Below are 25,735 nucleotides of genomic sequence, written 5' to 3'. Positions count from 1 at the left end.
TCTGCTGTTGGGTGTTTCAAGGATGACCCACCAAATGGAGTCAGCAGTATGATTGTTTTCCAGGAAATGACGGCACATCTTAGTGTTGGTCTTTTTGCATCGTATATTGCTGCGATGTTCCGATATACGAGTCTTGACCGCTCTGGTGGTCATGCCAACATATTGTAATTCACAGGGGCACCTAATGAGGTAGATACAATTGGTGGAGTTGCAGTTAGTATGATTGCGGATTTCCCAAGTGAATGTATCTGTCAAATTGATGGACTTGGTAACATTGGTAAAGGGGCAAACACTGCAAGAACCACACGGGTAATGTCCCATCACTGGTGGGAGTTGCCAGAGTGTGTTCTGTCTGCGGCCTCTACTTTGTTTAGGTCTGGTGTGTATCAGGACGTCTTTGATGTTACTGGACCTCTTAAAAGCAAACCTAGGGATCTCCAGAGTCAGTTCTCCTGTATTGAGAATTTGCCAGTGTTTCTTGACAATTCTCTTGATATCGTTAGAGATTGGTGTGAAGGTTGTGACACATGTCAAGGGTATGGTCTCTTGTGAGGCTCTGATATTGCCCTCCAGGAGTGCCTCTCTGTTGTTGTTCTGTGCTCGCTTCCGAGCTTTGTAAATCTCCCTGGTAGGGTAGCCTCTTTCCTTCAAATTTCGTGAAAGGATCGTAGACTCACTCCTGTAGTCAGTGAGGTTGGTGCAGTTACGCCTTACCCGTATCACAGTGTGCTCACGGTCGAGAATGGATAATTGTTGTCCTTGTATTTTGGTAACTCTTCCTTTTGTCTCCTCCAGGCAAGAGCGGTTACGCCCAGGTAGTACAACAGTTACAAATTGATGGTTACAGGTTGATACTTTAAGGTCTTCCCCTTTGTGATAGATGTAAATTAGATAAGGTCCTGAAGAATCGCAGCACAACCGCAGAAGCGAGAAACATGTTGACCTCACGTAACGCTGTGTAGTCCTAGATCGTGATACAGAACCTAATTTCTGGCGATCGTAGGCCACCCACTGGTTTTACTTATAGTAGGGGAACCACCAGAATAAATTGCTCTCCGGTATCCCTTGCTATATTTTAACACACCCACCCACACTATCCACCTCTTACCTGGCCCCTCACTTGCACTTCACCCACAGGCTGTTGGAAAAAAGATCTCCGATAAAGAGCCCCTCCTAGAGGTGAGCCCGTTGGACATTGCACCGCCTGCCCAACGAGGAGCAACGGCCGATGATGAAGCATGACACTCGCAAGAGTGTGTGAGGCCATTCATTCCAACTAATGGGATGCCCAGGGGAGCACTCCACTGAGCACTACCCCCTCATCAATTTTCCTCCCCTCTTGACCGTAGTAGTATTATTATTATTACTCTTCGTCTAGGAACAACTGAGTCCCTTTCTTGTTAATCATTGCTACATGGGGCTCCGACTCATGTTGGACCTTCCATTCTAATTTCTTGGAATGGTAAATTGAGCCTTAGGATCAACTCTTGATCTGACTCCTCTACCCCCCTTTTTTGATACATATCTTGCACGGCTAACCACCGTGGGGTGTATATATATCGTTCGGTGGGTAAGTGTTCTTCTATCCCCCTCCTCATTCTGAGTCCCTGACCAATGTATCTTGGACTGGGTTGATATACTTATAGTATTATCCCCCTTTTTTGACTTTTCCTTTTGTCTTTCATTCTTCACCAGAGAACCCTATACTGTCCCAAGATGGACGGACAGGGACTCAGTTTCGGTGACGATGATGCAGCAGCTATCCATAGGCTTCCATCCATGCTAGGCATGGACCTCGAAATTGCGACAGGGAGTAACTCCACAGACTGGAAAGCACTCTCTGACATGAAAAGAGAGTGGGTCAGAATCACACTACATGGGGCGTTAATGGCAGAATACTTCAAGGCTAAAATAGCACCTAACGGCCTCATCGTCAAGAATTTCCCTAGAATTTTCTGGGAGGACGGCCAATTTAAAGTAGAATGGTCTCTCATTTCATGGAAATGTACTCATGACTTACTGATTCTTCTGGTAAATACAGCCAAACGGTTGGCTGATGAGCTCCTGACTAAAATCCAGGCAGCAGAGAGCGCCTTAAAAAACTCGGGACAGAACACCGGTTTTAAGACCAAGTTGACAGAGCTCAATAAAGAAATCACTGAACACAAAGACTTCTTGATGAAACAAAAAGTGGCAAAATTACAAAAGGATATTGACCGATTTTCCAAAGAGAAAGTCTATCCTTACCTCAAGGACGACTTTGTCCCCACAGGGACAGGGTACCTCTCCGACTCAAGTGCCTCCTCTTCTAAGCGAGGGTCTAACAACGACGACAATTCAAGTGGAGATGAGTGGCAACCTAGACCCCGGAGAGGAAACAGAGGAGGGAGAAGGGGACAACCCTTCTATCAACCGCCTCCCTACCAAGGTCCCCCAATGTGGCACTTTCCTCAGTTTCAACATCCTATGAACCCCTTTGGACCTCCATACCCCCCGCAGTTTGCCCCGCACAATGCGAACCAACAGCCTTTTTTAGACAGAGGTTGGGGCAGAGGGCGCGGGCGCAGGCGAGGAAACGCTCCGGACAAAAGGGTCCAGTGGGAGGAAACACCGACCACAGGGGTAGAAACGAGGAGCAAGACAGGGAGGAAGTAAGTCTTGTGGTGAACCTTTCATCACGCCAGCTCACAAGACCAGAAGAAAAAGTTCTCCAAAAAGGATTGGGATTTGTGCCCACCCCTAAGGTAGACAATTTCGAACTGACTTGTGAGATCCAGAAGTTCTTCAGAAAAGTCAGACTAAGAGCCTTCTTTGATGGTAAACCCGTCGAGACTCGCACAGACTCGGGTCTCCACAATCCATCGATCTTTACACCCCACAGTGGGATGATACCAAACGAATTCCTAACATATGAGCAGGCTGTGCTCAAGGACATCGGGGCCCTGAGACCGTGCAACAAATACCAGAATCTGTCCAATATGGAGAAACAAATACTTAACTCCTTGGGCAATGACGAAACCATCACGATCAAACAGGCGGACAAGGGTGGGGCAACAGTCTTGATGGACACCAAAGACTATGAAACAGAGTGCCTAAGACAATTAGGAGATAGACGCTACTACACTCCTATCCCGACCGACCCTACCGCACGGCTCAAAACCACCATAACAGGATTGGTGGAATCTGCGGAGTGCCAGGAATGGATTTCCAAGAAAGAGGCTGAATTTCTTGTGAAACAGAATCCGAAAGTACCATACTTCTACACCCTCCCCAAAATTCATAAGGGCACAACACCAGTACCTGGACGCCCGATTGTGTCAGGGATAGGCTCTATTTTGGAGCCTTTATCACAATTTTGTGATTACTTCCTGCAACCGCTGGTGAAGAGAATCCCCTCCTACGTGCAGGACACCAAAGATGTCTTATGCCTCCTTGACAATCTGCAGGAGGGCACCCATATAGACTTCCTCATTACCCTAGACGTGGAGGCCCTCTACACTAACATCCCACAGAGGGCCACACTCGGGGTGATAGAGAGGACTCTCAATATGGAAGTATGGACATCGGCAACACCACCTTCCTTTACCATGGAATGCGCGGAACTTGCCCTGCCAAGAACTTCTTTGAATTCAAAGGACAATATTACCAACAGACCCAGGGTACATCTATGGGCAGTACCTTTGCTCCTTCGTTGGCATGCCTGTATATGGCAGACTTTGAGGAACAATACATCAATGGTCCAATGAACCCCTACCATTCTAACATCATACTATGGAGGAGGTTCATTGATGACATCCTCATACTCTGGACAGGGACAACACCCCAGTACCTGGAGTTATTTACGTGGTTGAACACCCTGAACAACTTCCTGACCTTTACCATCACTGCGTCAGACTCCAGGATTGCTTTCCTGGACCTTACCATCAGATTGGAAGGGGGAAAGATCAATACCACGATGTATCGGAAGCCCACTGACCGAAACAGTTTGTTACTCTTTACCAGCCACCATCCTAGAACTTTGAGATTGAACCTTCCCTTTGGTCAATTTCTACGGGTAAGGCGTAACTGCACCAACCTCACTGACTACAGGAGTGAGTCTACGATCCTTTCACGAAATTTGAAGGAAAGAGGCTACCCTACCAGGGAGATTTACAAAGCTCGGAAGCGAGCACAGAACAACAACAGAGAGGCACTCCTGGAGGGCAATATCAGAGCCTCACAAGAGACCATACCCTTGACATGTGTCACAACCTTCACACCAATCTCTAACGATATCAAGAGAATTGTCAAGAAACACTGGCAAATTCTCAATACAGGAGAACTGACTCTGGAGATCCCTAGGTTTGCTTTTAAGAGGTCCAGTAACATCAAAGACGTCCTGATACACACCAGACCTAAACAAAGTAGAGGCCGCAGACAGAACACACTCTGGCAACTCCCACCAGTGATGGGACATTACCCGTGTGGTTCTTGCAGTGTTTGCCCCTTTACCAATGTTACCAAGTCCATCAATTTGACAGATACATTCACTTGGGAAATCCGCAATCATACTAACTGCAACTCCACCAATTGTATCTACCTCATTAGGTGCCCCTGTGAATTACAATATGTTGGCATGACCACCAGAGCGGTCAAGACTCGTATATCGGAACATCGCAGCAATATACGATGCAAAAAGACCAACACTAAGATGTGCCGTCATTTCCTGGAAAACAATCATACTGCTGACTCCATTTGGTGGGTCATCCTTGAAACACCCAACAGCAGATCCAAACAGGACCTGTTCCACAAAGAGCAGCGCTGGATACACAGGCTATCCTCAGACAAGCGGGGATTGAATGAAGACATCCCATGGAGCTGTCTATAAATACAATGTTGGATTGTGTTCTACGCTTGGTACACACTAAGCAGCTGTATCCAGCCTATGTTTAAAGTGGACTATTGGACTACCGGACCCGTACATTACAGGTCCTCCCAGGGTATTCCATAAGCTTATTGACAACAACCCGTATATTGCATATATGGCGCTGCACAGAGCTAACCATAAGAAGGGGCCGGTTTTTACCCCTCCAATATGGCGCCCGTATTAGCGTCTTCTTATTAAAGGGAATAGCTATGCCTATCTTAACCATGTAATACAGGGGGTCTGACCCACAATTGTGTGTATCTCAACACTCATCAAATGATTATGAAGAGTGTTACATTAAAAACACCTTTTATGTGGGTCATCCTGCTTTTCTCCCTATTGTAGGCGCCTGGAAGTGCCTACTCCAAGATGGCGCCCACGTTTACAATACGCATCACGTGACCTTCCAGTCACAGGGGTGACGCCCCGAACCACTAACATAACCAGCAGTGGACCGGGGACCCGGTACTATCCGGATCCGGTAGAGATGGGTAGGAGAAAGAGCACTGGCCGAGGCTCTGAGCAGTAAGTTGGCAGCGCGCTTTGCCTCTTTTACCCGCATTAGCGTGGCAGGCGGGGAGTATTGACCGTGACACCTCGATTGTAGGTGCGCGCCGCGTCCCTAGCAATGGCGGCCGCCGCACGGCCGGCGGAATACAAGAACCTCTTTTGCCCTTGTGTGTGTGTTGTGAACTGAATGCAATGTGAGCCGCGCTACAATTTAATAGTCAGCTCACAGACAGTGGCACGCGTTATGCTAAGTCTCGTTAGCCAAGAGACCCGGACACCTCGCACCTGATGTGCGCACCAGCCGCTTCCTGAGCACTGACGGGCGCTCCATGGCTGACTACTAACGGGCACTTTGGGCCTCTGATTATATGTTTATACTGGGCACATTGTATGGCGCAACATCAGTCCGTGCTATAGTCGAATATTTGGAACACATACAGTGGTATGTTTTTGGATGCACCCTTGTCCCGGTATACAATTGACTGCCTCGCTGCCTAGTCAACTACGCAGGGGGAGTGTTGGCACCGAATGTTATTGGATGCACCTTTGTCCCGGTATACAATTGACTGCCTCGCTGCTCAGTCAACTACGCAGGGGTAGTGTTGGCACCTGAATTTTTATAGAGAGTGTACACCAAGCTTGAGATAAGAGATGCATGTATGCACCTATACCTCTGATCACCACGCTACTCAGGCAACCACTTATGACCGCCCCTGGCCATATGACCACTCTAACTCACACGGGTTCTTTGTAGGCGAGTGGCCTCTAGTTCCATTATTTTGAATACCAGCTCAATGCAAGGTGTAGCCACTATGCAAGGGCCAATACGTAGTCACTGGCATCGGTAAACAGAACTTAATATGCCCACGCTGTATGTCGGACATATGTGCCTATGTTTTTGAAACCTGAATAAGAATATGGCAATCCTTTTACATGAGCAGTTGACGATATACAATTGCTTACCTACCTGCATGTCAGTAGTCCTCCTAAGAAACGTTTAGACATTGGGGATTCTCGGATATTGGTGCCTTTGTCTCCCCTATAGCCATTAAACCCCTATTGGTTCTCTCCCTTGATGCCACACCTACCGGGTACTGTTGACACCTGTACTCCTTGACCTATAGGTGAGTATCCAACGAATCCGAGAGGGGTCAATATTTAAACACCTTGAATTGAATAACTGCTGCTATCATGTTTTTAGTTTAGTTTTATTTTATTTTAACTTTAGTTCATTTTATCATTTATTTTCTACTGTGTTGGAGATGACTTGTGATACATGTGAATCAAGTGGATACTTACAGGTCACTGCTCACAGAATGCCACAGACACCTAGTCACTTCTCTTCACCTAATCACAGTGTGCTCACGGTCGAGAATGGATAATTGTTGTCCTTGTATTTTGGTAACTCTTCCTTTTGTCTCCTCCAGGCAAGAGCGGTTACGCCCAGGTAGTACAACAGTTACAAATTGATGGTTACAGGTTGATACTTTAAGGTCTTCCCCTTTGTGATAGATGTAAATTAGATAAGGTCCTGAAGAATCGCAGCACAACCGCAGAAGCGAGAAACATGTTGACCTCACGTAACGCTGTGTAGTCCTAGATCGTGATACAGAACCTAATTTCTGGCGATCGTAGGCCACCCACTGGTTTTACTTATAGTAGGGGAACCACCAGAATAAATTGCTCTCCGGTATCCCTTGCTATATTTTAACACACCCACCCACACTATCCACCTCTTACCTGGCCCCTCACTTGCACTTCACCCACAGGCTGTTGGAAAAAAGATCTCCGATAAAGAGCCCCTCCTAGAGGTGAGCCCGTTGGACATTGCACCGCCTGCCCAACGAGGAGCAACGGCCGATGATGAAGCATGACACTCGCAAGAGTGTGTGAGGCCATTCATTCCAACTAATGGGATGCCCAGGGGAGCACGCCACTGAGCACTACCCCCTCATCAATTTTCCTCCCCTCTTGACCGTAGTAGTATTATTATTATTACTCTTCGTCTAGGAACAACTGAGTCCCTTTCTTGTTAATCATTAGCAGGTGAGTGCAACCCCTGTTTTTTAACCCCCTTACCTATCAATCCACAGTTAATAGCCTGGCAGTCATGGCAAAGTGTATTTCGAATCACTCTAAAAGCACCCAATTTCCGTTTTTATACACATTTAAAAATAAATATATACAAGAAATAAATGTTTTTCTGTCTGTATTTATCTGAAAAATCAGTAAAAACGGAAAACAGGGAGCTTTAATTATAATCTAAAATCCCTTTTAATGCTAGTCGTACTTTAGTCATAGTTATGAAAATTGTGTAGGAAGGTGGCTACCTGACTATGGTTACCCCAGATTTTTTGCCTTGTGTTTAGCTGGTTTTTGACTTAGTGGCCTCGTCCCCTGCTAATCAGGGCCCCAGGCTATCTGCTCTCTCTGTAAAATGGATTCCATGTACCCTAGGTACATACCACAATTGGAAATGGACTCCTTGTCAGCCCCTGTACCCTGCACTATAGGTGCTCAGGGCATAGGTGCCACCAAGGCCTACCAGTGGCTGCAGCATATCTTTTGCCACCCCTGGCTGGTTCTTAAATTGACACAACTGGCTGATCACTCAGCTGGGGCAAGGTGGTGTAATCACCCCTTGCTTAGATATAGTATACCTATATCTAAACCTATATCTGGACACATATAAACATGTGAGTCACTCCTATGGAAGGCCTTATCAATTCTGGAGGCAGAGTGCGTGGTTTAATGTGAGATGGAGCTCTAGCATGAGCTGAGCCTGTCTGCAGCCGTCTGGAACAAATCCCTAAGCTGTTTCAGGATAATGCCATACCATATACTATTAAGTGCATTATAATCCTCGCGGTTATATAGCAACTTTGGTTTGGCTTTATCAAAACATGTTGTGTAAGGTGTCATACGATTTGGAATACTATCCCCTCGCCAGTTCTGGTGACGGGGCTAGCATTCCACCCCTCTAGAGGGGTAAGACATGTTACTTTACTGAAATGCAGTTAATTTCTAAAAGAGCCTCAGATCCACAAAATGGATGCTTCTGCCACAGACACAAGTCTGACCCACTGTAGCTGACCGAAACTCAGCCAAGGGGGCCTGGACAAAGGCTTTCCTGTCGCAGGGAGGTGTCACACCACCCCAGACAGGAGTTAGTGGATTGCAGCAGGGAGGTTTGAAAGAAACCAGACACTGCATGGGGAGCACAAGGCTGCCCCTTGCATAATCCGGTCAAACCGGTTCTGGGGCACACCAGCCCCAGTCCCAGCGCGGCCTGGATCAAAGGAAAGGGGTGTATCCACCCCCTTCCTGGGTCCCACCCATAGGAGGGGACCTAGCAGGTAATCCAGCCCCCCAGATTCGAATAGGAGTGGGAGCAGTGCCAATGCACTTCAGATTATCCTGATGAAACATAAGAAACGAAACTCTGGACCCTTCGACATCCTACTCGACGTAGAAGACTGAAGAATCTCCCTTGTGGTCAAGGAGTGACCACCCTGTGCAAACATGCACCATCCAGCCATCGACGTCTGCTTTGTTGCAGTTCCCGCCGGAACTCGAGCAACAGAGATCGACGAGATCAAGCTTGCCTGCCTTCTAACAGCCCGATCCACAGTCCCTGTAGAGCTGAGACCCGTGGAGGCGACCGGAAGTGTGGGGCACGCCATCTTGGAAAGACCACGAGACGCTGACCGTGCAGCCCACCAGTGACCCTTGAAGCTGTACACCGGGGTTTGAGAAGCCCCAACCCTGAGCCACTCTTGCACCGAAGTACAGCCCTCCACACTCGACGATGTTGCGTGGGGCCCTTCTGCTTCTTTTGGCTCAACACGTTGGCCAGTCCCTTGCCAGCTGGCTTTTGGCCCCTGTGCCAACGAAAACCAAAATACAACTTGTGATTCTGGTTGCTCCAGATTTGCACCAGCTCCCCTGAAAAGGAGCCCCCACTCTGACCCTCCTGGTTCAAATGAGAAGCAATCTTCCAGTTCCACCTGGATTGCTTTTGCCAAGTGTTGTTTGCTCCAATCTTGAAGCCGACAGCGCCGACAGCGAGAGCCTTCGTGGGACAGATCGTGACCTGCTCCTGGACTTCGTAGATGCCCCAGAGCCCATGTGACAGCGGAGAGAAGCTCCTCAACAACCACCTGATTGTGCCCGACATTGCCTGGTTCCATCCTGGTTCCACCCTGGTCACTGCTGAGTGACCCAGACTCTGTCCCCTCTGCTTTCAGGTACTTTTCGACTTCGATCCACCCTTGGATCCCACCGGACACCTTCACAGCGCCTGCAGCCTCTTCAGCTTCAAGCACCCAGAACCAGCGTGACGAAACCCGACACTACTTCGACCCTGTGCACCCGCTTCTTGTGGGTGAGGTAACATTGCAACGCCGGTGTTCCCACACTGGTACACACCTCTAGGGTCTGTGTCTTAAGTTTTGTCTTTCTAGGTTCAGCGGAAGTGTCCTAAAACTCTATTTGTGTAACTTTCACGCACCATTGACTTGCATTGGTGCATGCGTGTGATTTCAGCACTGCACCCGAATCCCGCGGGTTTTTCCCGACTTCAGCACTGCTTGTCCCGACTGCTCCCAGCGATTCCCTAGGCCCTAGGCCTAACCACTGTTCGATTGGTATCTCTTATACCACTTTCTTAATATATGGTCTGAGTGGCCTCTCGCCCTCATCCATAATTGTGCAACTTTGTATGTTATACTGTGCTTTTGATTTAACGCTTGTGCCCCTTTGTTCATAAAGAATACTGGGGATTATTTTGAGTAATAAATACATATATTTTTATAATATATACTTGTGTGGTGTCCTTTCATTTGATATTACAGGACTGTGATTGGTAAAACAGCTCGCTTAACACGACCTCTTGAGTTAAGCCTTTAAGGCTGCTTAGTCTATGCTACCATTAAGATAGCTTGTCTACAAGGTTGACTTACAACCAGACACCATAAGGGATAGCTTGGACTGATACAAGGTGGTTCCAGAATTGGAAACATCATATATCAGGCCAACTTCTCACAAATTGCACTTGTAGAAATTTGGCAAATTCTTGTCTAACCATTTGTGCCTTCTGCTAGTATGCTTGGTCACATGATTGTGAATAGGGCTACGGTTGGGGTTTCTATATTCCTCACAAACAGTGACACAAAGGGCATTAGATGTGGGTAGGATGGATCATCCTGCATCATCCTGTCAGGATTTCTAGCAGCAGAGCTGTGCACTCTCCCACTTACACTTCAAAGGGCTTGCCTCCAGCACACACAAAGGACATGACACCAGCCTTTTGTCACCCCTGACAGTTTAGTGTGGAGCCTTTACAAGAGAAGGTAAGAACTTTCCAGAATCAGATGTAGGAGTTAGACATGATGGTCCTCCACACACAAAGGCTGGAACCCTGTATAAATATTGGCCCCCTTAGAACCACTCCTCAACACACTCCTGAACCTGTGGAGCTTCAGAGGAAGGGATGCCCTGCTGCTCGGCTACCAGAATGATTGCCTTGCTGCGTTGATGCTGAAAGGTCTGCCCTGCTACCAAACTGCCTGAAAAATAGGACTGGACCTTCTAATTGAAGCCAGAACCCCCATAGCGACTCCAAAGGATAGTTGGCTGGCCTCATGTGTGGGCTATAGGAATTTAAAAAGCTCCTGAGACTTGGAACCCTGCTGCTTGCCTCGCTGGGAGTGAGTCCTAACCTCCCAAGGAGTGCCCCCAGCTCCTGACCCTTGGTGTGGTGCTGGAATGGCCTCCTCCCACCAGAATCCAAAATCTGGGAATTAGAAAACATTTTAACCACAAAATGCTCTCAGAACCAGCAGGAGACCAGGACCTACCAGCAAGCCAATCCCCCAAAAATACATTGCCGGTGGGAGTTAATTCACAGCAGTTCCCGCTATGACCACCTTTTTAATTAATCACAACCTTCTCTCACCAAATTACATTGGAACAGAACCCGGACGCTCAATTTCTTCCGACATTTAAGAACATCTCGACTATTGACTATATCTCCCTATCACCACTTCTGGGAAATAAACTATTCAGGATGGAAATCTCCTATCGTTCGGAGAGCGACCATAATCCCTTAACGGTAACAATGCACCTGCAAATGCAAGTCGCTACCGAATCAATTGAAGTGGGGCACTCAATGCAGGTCGAACTGCACACCTTAGGCAGAAGAATCAAATGGGACTCATCGGGTTCTGCCAAGGTGGGTATTTGGCTTATGGAAGAAACTCCAATCCTCAGGCACAATGCTCCCACAGACTCACATCACTGGTGGGATAACGCTATCGTCAAATTACGAGACCTCCCAACAGGTCCCGTGGCCCAATATAGATCTCACGGGCTACGTCCGAAGCGGACACTTGATCCAGTGTTAGCCACCCAAAGAATAGCATTAAGAAGAGCTGTGCGCTTGCACAAATTGATTGGCACTGCGCACACTGCCAATAACATGGCCTTAATGTGCAAGGCCTTCAAAAAATCGTCATGGGAGGCCAAGAGACTAAAAGAACAGACTGAGTGGCTAAAAATATTTGCCTTGCTAAGGGGCAATAATCTGTCCAAGTTCTGGACTCACATGAATAAGCTCCGTTCCTCGAACAACAACAGAGGAAACGCGGTTCGTGAAGAAGAATGGGCCCTGCATGTGACTCAACTATATTGTTGTGACGCCCTGGACCCTGTGGTGATCGAAATAAGAGACCGTGTCGATTCCCTCCAGACAAAAATCAATAAGCTGACCACTGCAGCCGAGGTCTCCAAGTATCTGAGAGCCATGAAAAACGAGCTCCCGGGCCCAACGGCCTTCCAGCCGGGGTATTCAAATGTGCTCTGGAAGAGTGGGCGGAACTTTTGGCACCCTTATACAACAACGCGTTTTTGACCTGTCAGCTACCAGACTCATGGCTGGGCTAAATTTTATGCCCCATATTTAAGAAAGGAGACGTAACGCTCCATGCTAACTACAGACTCATTGCCCTATTAGATCTTGAGGCCAAGGCATATGCCCGGTGTCTTCTTAGGCTGCTAGAAAAATGGGTAGCCGAAAACAACATCCTACCATACTTCCAAACAGGGTTCCGAGACTCAGCCTCCACAATAGATAATATCACAACCATAGCCATTCTGAGTCAACAAGCAGCACAAAAAAAACATCTTCCCCTTTACTGCTGCTTTATAGACTACAGTGCGGCTTTTGATAAAGTGTCTCGTAACATCTTATGGAGGAAGCTGGATAAGTGGGGGATTCCACAGAGCCTGCTAGGAGCACTCATCTCCTTGCACAAGAACACCTGGGTGCGAATTAAAACTGGCCCAAAGACAGTCTCTACAAAAATCGCTATCGAAGACGGATTAAAGCAAGGCTGTGCTTTTGCCCCTCTTTTGTTCAATCTTTACACTGCTGATCTTGGAACAATCCTGGAGAACAGTAATCTTCTGCCGCCAAAATTGGGGCCTATTAAAAGGAATCTGCACATATTACAATATGCCGACGACATCGTCATAATGGACCAGGCAAAATCAGGTCTTCAACGAGCACTAAGTATGCTCCATACATATAACACCGCCAACACCTTAAAAATCAACCAGGGAAAGACCAAGGTTCTGGTATTTGGCAGATGTAAGAATAAGAAAAGTTTAAAGTGGCATATTGGGCCTGCAAAAATCAATACAACTTCAAAATATAATTATTTGGGAGTCTGGTTTAGCGAGTCCTCTAGACCATCAGCTCATTTAGTTGCCTTGAAAAAAAGAGCAGGAGCAATAACATACTCCCTGACCCGACTGAACCAGTCCCTGATCAGCCCTTCTGCAGAACCCATTTTGAAGGTGATTAAAGCTACTCTTCTCCCTGCCTTAAACTTTGGGCATCAGGCATTCCCTGGGGCATGCTCCGTTACTCTTGACCGCGCCCAAATTTCCCCCTATAAAAAAATCCTTCATCTTCCGAATTTCATTCAGCGGGCAAGACTACGCTTGGAGCTGGGCCTACAAAGACAATCAATCTATTGCGAGGCAGACACCTTGAAATACTTTATAAGGATACTAAAATCTGCAGACAATACCTTAAAATCCCGGCTAAAAGAAACCTTTGCCAGTCCTGGAAACCCATGGAATCATCAGATTATAAAGGCCATAAAAACGTTAAAGATTAATAACTCATTACTACTTTCAGACATTATTCCTTACCAAGGGGCTCATTATGATGGAGGATTTTCTGCATCCTCCGGGCCGGCGGAAGCCACCGCCGGCCCGGAGGATGCGTAACATCCTCTGCGGACCCACCAAAGACCCACCGCCACATTAGGATGGCTGGTGGGTCCTGGTTTCAGTCCGCCGCTTTTCCGCCGCGGTTGACTTACAACCGCAGCGGATAAGCTGTAACATGGCTGGCGGTGTCTATCAGACACCGCCAGCCATATTAGGATGGAGTAAAAAGTATGCTTTTCCACGGCGGCTTTTCCGCCGTGGAAAAGCATACGGACCTTCACTTCGGGGGCCCGTTGCGGGCGGTGCACATGGGGGGTACCTATGGTACCTATGGTACCCCCCTGCATTTGCGTGCACAAAGCGGCAGGCACCGTGCGGTGCCTGCCGCTTTGTGCACGCAAATGCGGTGCATGCATTTTTAACATTGCGGCGGGTGCAGCTTGAAGCTCCACCCGCCGCAATGTTAAAACTAGAGGATGTGACCGCCACCCTGGCGGTCACATCCTAATCTGTATGGAGGGACCGCCGCCGCCCCTGCGGACGGTCCCTCCTACTCTATGGTGGCGGACGGACTCAAGTCCATCCGCCATCATAATCGGCCCCCTAGTCTGGAAAAAGGTTATTAATAAGCAGGTCAAATTAATCTCCTATCGGATGGACCTTCAGGCTTTAAAAACATCTACCGTCTTGTTCCCCTTGAATACCTCATACCTTCCCAGGAAACCGCAATCTTATCTCCCGGAAATTCTAAAGGCAGCGGCTCGGAAGAACATAATGTTTATGCACCTTCTAGGTCTGCATTCTACGGCCTTCAACCGATGGGCTCCGACAAGCGAGGGGTGGGCCTGCAGACTGTGCAACTACCATTCTGAATCATGGCTGCATCTTCTGTGCTGCTGCCCTGCCCTGGATGCCCCTAGAAGATTCCTCTTAAAATCATTATATTTAAAATGGGGCATTAGGTCATGCTGGGAGGCATCGGCCCTGTGTTTTACGCCCACAGATACTCAAGTGCTCGCAAGGTTTGGAAAATTGTGAGACTCTTGGACAATCTTTTTTTCCCTTCCTCGGACCATGTGCTCCCAGCTCCTCCCTCCCAAAAACTTATCACAGACTTTTTTTGTCCCGTGGTTTAGCACCTTCTGTTTTAAATCCATTTTATTTCAGGCCTAGCACAGTAATGCAATTACATTGGTAACTACAAGACTGCTTTTATATATATAGGACCTTAAACCTGCATAGTTTGTTCTTCCAGTTTCGCCTTTTAATATGATAATTAGGCTAATGCTGATATTTTATAGCAATGGTTTTAAGTAACTGTGCTAATTTAATAAAACTGAAACTGAAACTGAAACAGTTCCTGCTACATTCTTTGCAGCAGTAAATCCTCTCTGGAAGGACCTTCCGGCGCCAGTATCTGGCCTTGTGGAGTCTTCTTCGGCTACAACCTGCTGCCTCATCATGCTGGGTGAATATGAGCTCCAGAACTCTTCACCTTGTTTGACAACAGCCTAGCACCCAATTGACGAGAACAACCTATTCAGCCTAAAAATCCAGCTTTTTCTGCCATCATCAACGGCTTCACCAAGACTACATTGAGCTGCTCCCTGTCAGTGATGGCCTCATCACAGCTACAGCCTGCTGCCTTCCTCCATTGAGTCTCTACTGTATGCAGATATTTTTGCTGAAATTACTTCTGAAACCAAAGGTATGAGAAGACCTGGCCAAATCCACCTTTTGTATCTGACCCATGCTCCATCACTATCAGCTTTAACTTTTAACTTTGTCCTGGTCTTCCGCAACCAGATGCACATGGTTGCCGCTGTGATATTTTTGGAGCTAGGTAGTTATAACTCCAGTTCTACTTATTTTATTTATTAAAATGTACTTAATTGGTGTGGGACTTTCTTGAGTAGGGCTTTCACATTGTCACTGTTTGTGTGTTGCATAAATACTTTACACATTGCATATAAGTTAAGCCTCACTGTTTTTGTGACAAGCTACCAAAGGGTTAAGCACAGGTTAGTATCTTTCTATGGTTCAGAATCGTTTTCATATCGCTTTATAACTTGCTCACATTTTAAAAATTGTTAAAATTGTTATCTCACCTTAATGTTGTTATTGGCAATCTTCTTCTGCACTGCTAATTGTGTGACCGCGGTGCCCGCCTGTAAGAGCAACAATTAGTTCAACATTTTATATTTCACATGATAGAGTAATCATGAAACGAAAAACAGCCAAAATACATAACCAGTGGTGATGAATTTATTCTCTTACCACTAATCCTCGTAATATTATTTTTGTATATTTACAAGTAATACAGGGTCAAAGGGTTGCCCCAATCAGAGCGTGCACAAATAGAAAAGTTAAGTGGATTTAGTGATGCAGAAGAAAAGAAGGAAATTGGCAAAGAGCGTGACATAAAAACATTTGTATATTTCAAAAACAAGGATCAATAATCATCCCCATATCAAGACCTGACCATATATTAATGTAGCAACACATCATTCAGAATTTTTTAAAAGACAAGTTGTGACTAGTACATCCTGTGCACATAAAGCAGAAATAATAATGGTCCAGGTCAATAATCAGTAATAAGCGCTTATTACTGATTATTGACCTGGACCATTATTATTTCTGCTTTATGTGCACAGGATGTACTAGTCACAACTTGTCTTTTAAAAAATTCTGAATGATGTGTTGCTACATTGTTGCTACATTAATATATGGTCAGGTCTTGATATGGGGATGATTATTGATCCTTGTTTTTGAAATATACAAATGTTTTTATGTCACGCTCTTTGCCAATTTCCTTCTTTTCTTCTGCATCACTAAATCCACTTAACTTTTCTATTTGTGCACGCTCTGATTGGGGCAACCCTTTGACCCTGTATTACTTGTAAATATACAAAAATAATATTACGAGGATTAGTGGTAAGAGAATAAATTCATCACCACTGGTTATGTATTTTGGCTGTTTTTCGTTTCATGATTACTCTATCATGTGAAATATAAAATGTTGAACTAATTGTTACTTTGGAACTAACAGTCCATTGGACCATTGTTTTTTGGTATCGTTATATTCCCAGGTCCTGGACTTATTGGGCTACCCCATTTATATTAATGGTCGCCTGTAAGAGCAGACCCGCCTCCTAGGTCAGGGCTCTAGTGTTTCTTTTGGCCCTATAAAAAACACAATGCTGCGACCGTGTAGTGAGCAAGTGTAGCATGCACGCACAGCGGGCTCGCCAAAGGCGCGCCAACGGCAAGCCCATCTGCGCCCATCTTCGCCCGGAGTGCATGCTAAATCAGTATATTTTACTGATAAAATACTGGCGGCCAAGAACTCCTCTAAGTAATTATTTAGAACCATGACAGCTTTATCAAAACGCCCATGTGACAGTATTTTTTTGCCAGATCAAAACTTTGTGGACCAAATAGTTATCTTTTTTCAGAACAAAGTCCAAATGGTCTATAATGTACTAGAGATCTCCGCCACTGAAAATAAGAGAAATAGTATTGATTTGCCGGAGGACTCTATAACGATGCATAGTCTGCCATGTTGTTCTGCCTTAGCAGAAGACCACGTAGCAAATCTGCTGCTACAAAATAAGTCCGGTTTGCCTTTGGACTCCTGCACTCCACATATTCTGCAGCTGGTTCCCGAACAAGTTAGTACCTTCTTGACCCCTTTACTAAATGAGAACACCAGCTCCAGGGCCTTTCCAGCTACCTGGAAAAAGGCATGCATCAGATCCATCCTAAAAAAGGCTTAGATCCTATGGAGGCCAAGCATTATCACCCTATATTCTGCCTTTCATTCCCTTCAAAAATACTAGAGAAAGCCATAAATCTGGAACTGACAGATTATTTAGACAATAACAAGATCCTCGATTCGACTCACCATGGCTTTAGATCTCGGCATTCCACCAATTCAGCCTTAATCATGGCTACGGATGAGATCCACAAAGAAATGGATGCAGGGGGTAGAGCTGCTTTCATCTTGCTTGATCTGACCGCAGCTTTCGGTACCGTGAATCATGCGGTTCTGCTGCATCGATTGAAGGCAGCAGGTTATTGAGGATGTGGCACTAACCTTACTTGCAACATTCCTTGCATCACGGGAACAACTGAGCCATTGGGATGGCATTCAATCAGGAATATTCTACCTCCCTTGTGGAGTCCCTCAGGGGTCGGCCCTGTCTCCGACACTGTTTAACTTATATGTTAGACCACTGGCATAACTAATCAAACAACATGGACTCATGCTGGTGTTGTATGCTGACGATACCCAGCTAGTGATGTCGGTAACACAAAGTGTGGACCCAACAGCTGACAGATTTCATAACTGCCTCAACACCGAAAAACTGAGGTCATTGAGTTTGGTCAAAGAACGTCAGTATGGAGTCAAGCATGGTGGCCGCCGGAGCCATGTAGCTGTCCAGTTCCTGTGTCCAAGGCTAGGAACCTTGGTGTTATGTTTGACAAGGATTTGAAACTTGCCCCACAGATAAACCTAGTGTCCTCGGCATGTTTCTCTACACTAAAATGTTAGCACAAAATCTTGCCATTCATACCTTTATCACTTAGGAAAACAGTTGTTGGAGCGCTGGCCCTCTCCAGAGTTGACTATTGTAATGCCTTGTATTTAGGAGTTGATAAAGGACAGTTTGCCAAACTCCAGTCACTTCTGAATGCCGCGGCCCGGGTTCTGCTTGATCTATCCAAACATCACCCCACCTCTGCAGCCATCAAGCAGCTCCCCTGGCTCCCAGTCTGTCAGAGGGTGAACTTTAAGGTACTCTGTCTAGTTCACAAGATTCTGTACGGAGGTGGAGCTGCGGATATTCAAACTCTAATTCCTCTATACCAGCCGCAACGTTGTCTCAAGTCATCCATTGTTGGATTGGTTCACATTCCAAAAATAAAGAAAGCCAGATGGGGAGGAAATAGTTTTTATGGAATTCCCTCCCCTTGATAATTAGATTGCAACCTAATAGGAAATCTATAACGACCTGGCTCGTTCCAATGCCTTAAGATCCGTCACCTTTATGGTTGGCTCTCATTCACCTCAGCCCCAAGAAGCCTCGGCAATAGTGCGCTTTATAAGCTCTCAGTCAGTCAGTATGGTTCACTATGACAAGGATTGTGGTTGTTTCTGGAATTTGGCTTCAATCTCCCTCAGCCAATAACCTGACTTGTTACATTTAGTGTCTTCCTGAGACTGTTTACATTGTGGTCAATTGACCATGTGGTAAAGCCTCGGTTGGCTTCTTTAACTTCATCATGGCTGGCTAAGTGTAAAGGAGGATGTATAATGAGTGCATGTCCACAATGGCCCTGGTTGATTGAGCAAGGATCACTGTGCTGACTCCTAAGCTCACTGTGCTGACTCCTAAGCAATGGAGGATGGCACTTCAACATGTAAATAGGTTTTCCCGTAATGCTCTCTTGAAGATTACCCAATTCAATAACCTGGATTACACTTACCTCACCCACACCGTGTCCACAGAATGTTTCAGTGTGCCCTAGTTGTGGTTACCATGATGCAACTTTTATCCACATGGTTTGAGAATGCCCCCCATTACTGCAGTCATGGTTCATATCTCAGAGATCACTGATGCGCGATTACTGACGGATCTTTTAAATTGCCTATTTGGTATCATTAAATGCACGAAGTGCACTAAACATTACTTAAAACTAGTCGATTTGGCCATGGGCGTCTTTAAATAGCTCATAGCTATGTCATGGAAAGCCGAGCAGTCACCTTCAATAGATTGATGGCTCCGGGTAGTACTGAAATGGACGTCGGCTGAGGCTGATGTTATGACAAGAGAAGATTGCATGCTGGGTGGGGCTGGAGCTACTACCCTCTGGGACACCTATTAACTTAAGCTCCAAGATAAGTTGGGTGCTTCCACATAATCACAATAGGACTCAGGACTGACTCCAGCTCTCTACTCTATTTGACCTGATCACCAACTCAGGGTCTTTGGAGAGTCCTGGAGCCGAACTCTGTTATCCCCTATACATACATGACATATGAGACGTGACCCCCTTTTCCCCCGTTTTTCCACAGCTCTGTGGCCAGATGGACAGGAGAGTGCTGTCTCACGTATTGCCAGTTTATGATGGCCCCAGTATGACCTTCCTATAAAAACTTAAAAAGTTGTGTGAGTAGTGTCCTCAGCTGTTTAATTCTATTTTGATTTAGATGATGAGGGTGGTACAATAATTAGAAGACTACACCTGACCTTTCTATGATGGTCTATTTTGTTTTTCACAGAGAGATGTTTCATGCTTGCTACCTCGGCACTGCCTTTGCAACCCCATGCCTCAGAGGTAGTGAAATCAGTGCCTGGAACATATTGGCAGCTCACCCTAATGGACGTAATTTGAATCTCCATTTTCATGTTTTCTTGTCAATTTACTTTTACACAAATAGTGAATAATATCATTCACTATTAGTGTAATAAAAGGTGAGTAGAATTTGCTGGAATATGACCCTATCTGGCAGCTAAGGTAAGAAAAAATGCTTCTAAATGTTTGTTGGATTCATGCTTGTAGGTGAGTGTGTTTATCTGAGAGTGTGCAATGTGTGTATGTTTATGCATTCGTGTGTGTGACTCAAAGTAAGTGAAAAATGGAGTGTGATGCCATTTCTGTTATCCCTGGCATTTTGGTGAATAGACATCCATGATATGTTGGGATGGAGAGAGTTGGGTCAGGGGATCAGAAGAGGACTGGGTAGCGTTAGGCTAGGTGCTGAAGGGGTCAGGAAGGGGATGGACTTTGCTCCTGCCTGCAGCCCCTATTGCTGTCCCTGCTGAAGATTCACTTGGTAAACATCTGGCCCTGATAAAACCAAGCCTGGACACAATAGGCTACTTGAAGTGGCCTGGGTGGTAGGGTAAGTTTAGGTATTAGGGGGTAGGTGGTAGGGGAAATACCGACACATGTAATGAGTGGCTAAGTGTCAATGCTCATCTCCTGGCCCATCACTGCAATACAATGTCTGAGAGACATTGTACAATGAGGTAGTGACTGTTCGTAGGGCACCACAACTACCAGCCTTGCATTTCTTTAGGGCACTAGGGCTTCGGGACACTAGGTCTGACAACTAGCCAGATCCAAGACTTTAGTGATAGGTAGAATGGTTGCAGTTTTCCTGGAGATGGTGGTAGGAAATGCCCCAACTGGTCTGTCAGGCAGTCTACAGCCTACCAGGAAACCAGGGAAACAACAGAGACTTTAAGAGAACCTAGCTAATTTAGCAATGCTTCTTTGCAATTGTGTTCATAGTAAATATCTTGACAATTGGTGTGGAGACCAAGGAGCATATTTACAAGGAGCTATCTCTGTCGCAATGTCAGTTTTTTTCAGTTGGCTGTGTGTTAGGATTATGGCACATTCTATCCCTTCATTTCGGATGCAGCTAAGTGCAGCCATTTGACATACAACGCTGCTAAGTGGCAATGACTGCTATGTGAGGCCCTGTGTGTGCATTCAATAGTGACAAAGAGCCTAGTAATACAGTGCCATGTGAAATGCTGTGTCCAAGCACCGCGTTAAAGGAAAGGATTCCCTGTCTCTAGTCAGTGTGTCCACAGGTAAATCCCATGGTCATGAGGCATATGATGTGTCCCAGATCTGTGTATCTGAGAAATATAGGCATATATTAAAATAGCAAGATCATGTATACCATGCTACATTACATCACTAATAATACACACACATCACATTCTTTGTGCACATGAGGTTGTAGCGCACAAATCACTCTATCAGTCCTCCAAGGCTCCAGACTGTGCATCTAGGTGCAGCCTCTAGCACAAACTGCAGCTACCATGACGACTAACAACACAGTCTTCTTGGAAATAATGTGCCTGTCTTGGAGTAGTGCTGCACAGATTCTGCAAGTGCAGTCACAAAACCATGGACTCAGAATCCCGTGGAAAATAAGGCCTACACAGTCAATAAGCTGTGTGGCACTGTGGTGTAGTTATTCTACCAGTTGCACTATACAACGTAAGATCAACACATATCTAAAATCCCTTGTTTACTGTTACCATAGTGGAAAATGTGCACTTCCATGTGTACACCATCAAGTCCCACAATTTATATCCACTCACTATCCTTCCCATGGCAGTACACAATGAACAACATTGACTCCTCCTCGTAATGGCAAATATGTGTGACTAAAGTACGCCACATCACCTGCACCAGCAACATGTTGTAAAATCAGACATGTATCAGTTGACGAATGGCAATAGTAGCCAATAACAGGCACAATAGGTGACTGTGAGAAATGTGTCTACGCACTGGCTAATTGACTCTCCTTACTGTTGCAAAATAATCATCTGCATGGCCTTGAAACTCACAACTATGGCAAATAGTAATCGAATCACATAGGACAGTACACCTGTATGTGCCCCACAGTGTCAATCATTTCCAATTCCTACTTGTGTGTATGCCACACAATGTCATAGTACATCTCCTACAGTAGGCAAGGTGTCTGAGTCATTGAGGAAACATAACAGAATGAACATGAATGTGGGGCGATGCCTTGTCATGATTCTTAACCCCTTCGCTGCTAGGCCTTTTCCCTCTCTGTGCTAGGCGTTTTTTTTTTAGCTATTTGGGGTAGTTCACGCTTAGGCCCCTGTAACTTTTCAACCACATAAGATATCCAAGCCACATTTGCGTCCTTTTCTTCCAACATCATGGGAATTCTAAAGGTACCCAGGGTTTGTGGGTTCCCCTGGAGGGGACCCAGAAATTAGCAAAATACAGCAAAATCTTGTTTTTTGGTGGGAAAAGGGGAAAAAAGTGCTGTAAATTAAAGCGTCTGTTTTTTCCCCTGCAAATGGTATCAAAAAAGGGGTTATAGTGATGAAATCACCATTTTCTCAGCTTTTAGGGAATGACAGACTTTTGTCAGAAAACCAACATTTTTTACACAGTTTTGGCATTTTACCGGGATATAGCCTATTTTTGCTATTTTGTGCTTTCAACCTTTTTTCAGTTAATGGGTATGAAAGCTATAATGGATCCTGGAAAGCTATGCATTTTGGAAAAGTAGACAAAAATCTGAATTCAGCAAGGGGTCATGTGTGTAGATCCTTCAAGGTTTCTTTATAGAAATTAACAGTTAAATATAGGAAAAATTGAAAAATTATTGATAAAAACAGTTATATGTGTCAACGTTTTCACCTCTAACTTCTTCTAATTATGACAGCTGTTTGAAAGCAATATACCGTATCAGCTGTACCTTTCTGTTTGCGGTGATATATAGGACTTGTAGGTTCATCAAGAACCCGACGAACCCAGAGCAAATAACTGAGCAGCATCTTGCAATGGTTTTTTATTATGTACTGGGTATAAGCAAATATTCTGGCAAAATGTATACATGGAAAAATCAGTATGAAAGACACCTATGTATTTCTGAAATGGGGACAAAATATAGAGTTTAGAAACAGTAGATATTTGCACATTTCCAAAATTGGGATTACCAATACTAGCATGAGAATTATAGGTCATTTTTCAAAATGACTTCTTTTTTACACTTTGTCTTTCATTTGGAAGGCCGAAATGCATCAAAAGTCTATAGGTAATACCAGTTGCTCTACAATTCTGTGTTATGCTATGTCTCCCGATAAAAATGGTACCTTACTTGTGTGGGTAAGCCTAGTGCCTATAACAGGAAATGGCTCAAAACGCAACATGAACACACCACATTTTAACAATGAAATATAACCCTTTTTTTTGCAGAGTGCTTAGCTGTAGTTTTTTAACCCTAGCTCTGACGGCACCTAGGGAAACCTAGCAAAGCTATACATTCTTGAAAACTAGACACCCAGGAAATTCCATGATGGGGTGACTTGACTGGCTCACACCAGGTTCTGTTACCCAGAATCCCTTGCAAACCTAAAAATGTGTCCAGAAAAACACATTTTCCTCACATTTCTGTGGTGGAAAGTTATGGAATCTATGTGTATTCACAAAATTCCACCCACCACGCGTTCCCCAAAGTCTTGCAAGAAAAACGGTACCTCAAATGCATGAGTAGGCATAGTCCCCGTGTCAGGAAAAGGCCCTAAACGCAACGTGGTCACAACACATTTTCACAGTGAAAACTGACCCTTTTTTTGCAAAGTTCCTAGCTGTAGTTTTTCAACCCTAGCTCTGCCAGCAGCTCGGTACATGTAGCAAACCTATCCATTTTTGAAGACTAGATACCCAGGGGAATCCAGGATGGGGTGACTTGACTATCTCTCACCAGGTTCTGTGACCCAGAATCCCTTGCAGAACTAAAGAATTGTAAAAAAAAACACATTTTTGTGGAGGAAAGTTCTGGAATCTGCGTGGCTCAACAAAATTCCACTCACCCCGTGTTTCCCAAAGTCTTCCAAGAAAAATGGTATCTTACTCCAGGATGGTGTGACCTGGCTGGCTGTCACCAGGTTCTGTTACCCAGAATCCCTTGCAAACCTAATTGGTTTTTTTTAAACACATTTTCCTCACATTTCTGTGGTGGAAAGTTCTGGAATCTGCATGAATCCAAAAAATTCCATACACCCCACATTCCCGAATGTCTTCAGAGAAAAATGGTACCTCACATGTGAGGGTAAACTTAGTGCCCGCGACAGGAAACGGCGCAAAACGCAACGCGGACACATCACATTTTCAAAGTGAAAAATACCCTTTTTATGCAAGGTGCCTAGCTGTAGTTTATGAACCCTAGCTCTGCCGTCACCTAGGGAAACCTAGCAAACCTATAGATTTTTGAAAAACAGACAACCAGGAGAATCCAGGAGGGGGTGACTTGGCTGGCTCTCACCAGGTTCTGTTCCCAAAATCCCCTGCAAACCTAAATAATTGACACAATGAAAACATTTTCCTCACATGTCTGTGGTGGAAAGTTTTGGAATCTGCGTGGATCCACAAAATTCCACCCACCTCACGTTACCCAAAGTCTTCCGAGAAAAACAGTGCCTCACTTGTGTGGGTAGTGCTAGTGCCCGCAATAAGAAACGGCGCAAAATGCAACGTGGACACACCACATTTTCACAGTGAAAAATGACCCTTTTTTGCAAAGTGCCTAGCTGTAGTTCTTGAACCCTAGCTCTGCCGCCACTTATGGAAACCTAGAAAACATATACATTCTTGAAAACTAGACACCCAGGGGAATCCAGGATGGGGTGACTTGACTGGCTCTCACCAGGTTCTGTTACCGTGAATCTCTTGCAAATCTGAAAAATTGCCCAAATAAAAACATTTCCCTCAAATTTGTGTGGTGGAAAATTCTGGAATGTGCGTGGATCCACAAGATTCTGCCCACCCATTGTTCCTCAAAGGCTTCCGAGAAAAATGGTACCTCACTTGTGTGGGTAGGGCTTGTGCCCGCAATAGGAAACAGCGCAAAACGCAATGTGGACACACCACATTTTCACAGTGAAAAATTGCCCTTTTTTTACCCTAGCTCTGCCTGCACCTAGGGAAACCTAGCACATCCATGCATTTTTTTTTAACTAGACAACCAGGGGAATCCAAGAGAGGGTGACTTGACGGTGTTTCACCAGGTTCTGTTACCCAGAATCCCTTGCAAACCTAAATATTTGACAAAAAAAATCCTCACATTTCTGTGGTGGAAATTTCTGGAATCTGCGTTGATCCACACAATTCTACCCACCCCACGTTACCCAAAATCTTCCGAGAAAAATGGCACCTCACTTGTGTGGGTAGGCCTAGTGCCTCCGGCAGGAAACGGCGCAAAACACAACGTAGACACACTACATTTTTACAGTGAAACATTACCCTCTTTTTGCAAAGTGCCTATCTGTAGTTTTTGAACCCTAGCTCTGCCAGACCCTACGGAAACCTACAAAACCTATACATTTTTGAAAACTAGACACCCAGGGAAATCTAGGATGGGGTGACTTGACTGGCTGTCACCAGGTTCTGTTACCCAAAATCCCTTGCAAACCTATTTTTTTTTTTAAAACACATTTTCCTCACATTTTTGTCGTGGAAAGTTCTGGAATCTGCATGAATCCATAAAATTCCACCCACCCCTCATTTCAG

The 25,735-nt window shown here is 45.4% G+C and overlaps 1 long non-coding RNA gene across 12 annotated transcripts in view; it reads left to right on the top strand.

Moving 5' to 3' along the window:
- LOC144826311 (uncharacterized) overlaps window positions 1-25,735 on the top strand; it is a 1,506,634-nt gene that overhangs the window by 1,093,272 nt on the left and 387,627 nt on the right. For 9 of the 12 annotated variants that reach the window (XR_013609779.1, XR_013609774.1, XR_013609780.1 and 6 more), the window contains one exon: window positions 15,033-15,362. The exons of the other annotated variants lie outside the window; for them this stretch is intronic. This is a non-coding gene — a long non-coding RNA (uncharacterized LOC144826311). The remainder of the gene's footprint in view (window positions 1-15,032; window positions 15,363-25,735) is intronic. 12 annotated transcript variants of the gene reach the window in all.

This window comes from Lissotriton helveticus, chromosome 3_2 (assembly GCF_964261635.1).
Source record: "Lissotriton helveticus chromosome 3_2, aLisHel1.1, whole genome shotgun sequence".
Taxonomy (NCBI): domain Eukaryota; kingdom Metazoa; phylum Chordata; class Amphibia; order Caudata; family Salamandridae; genus Lissotriton; species Lissotriton helveticus.
Note: the sequence above shows the minus strand (reverse complement) of the source record. Positions and strands in the feature narration are given on the sequence as shown.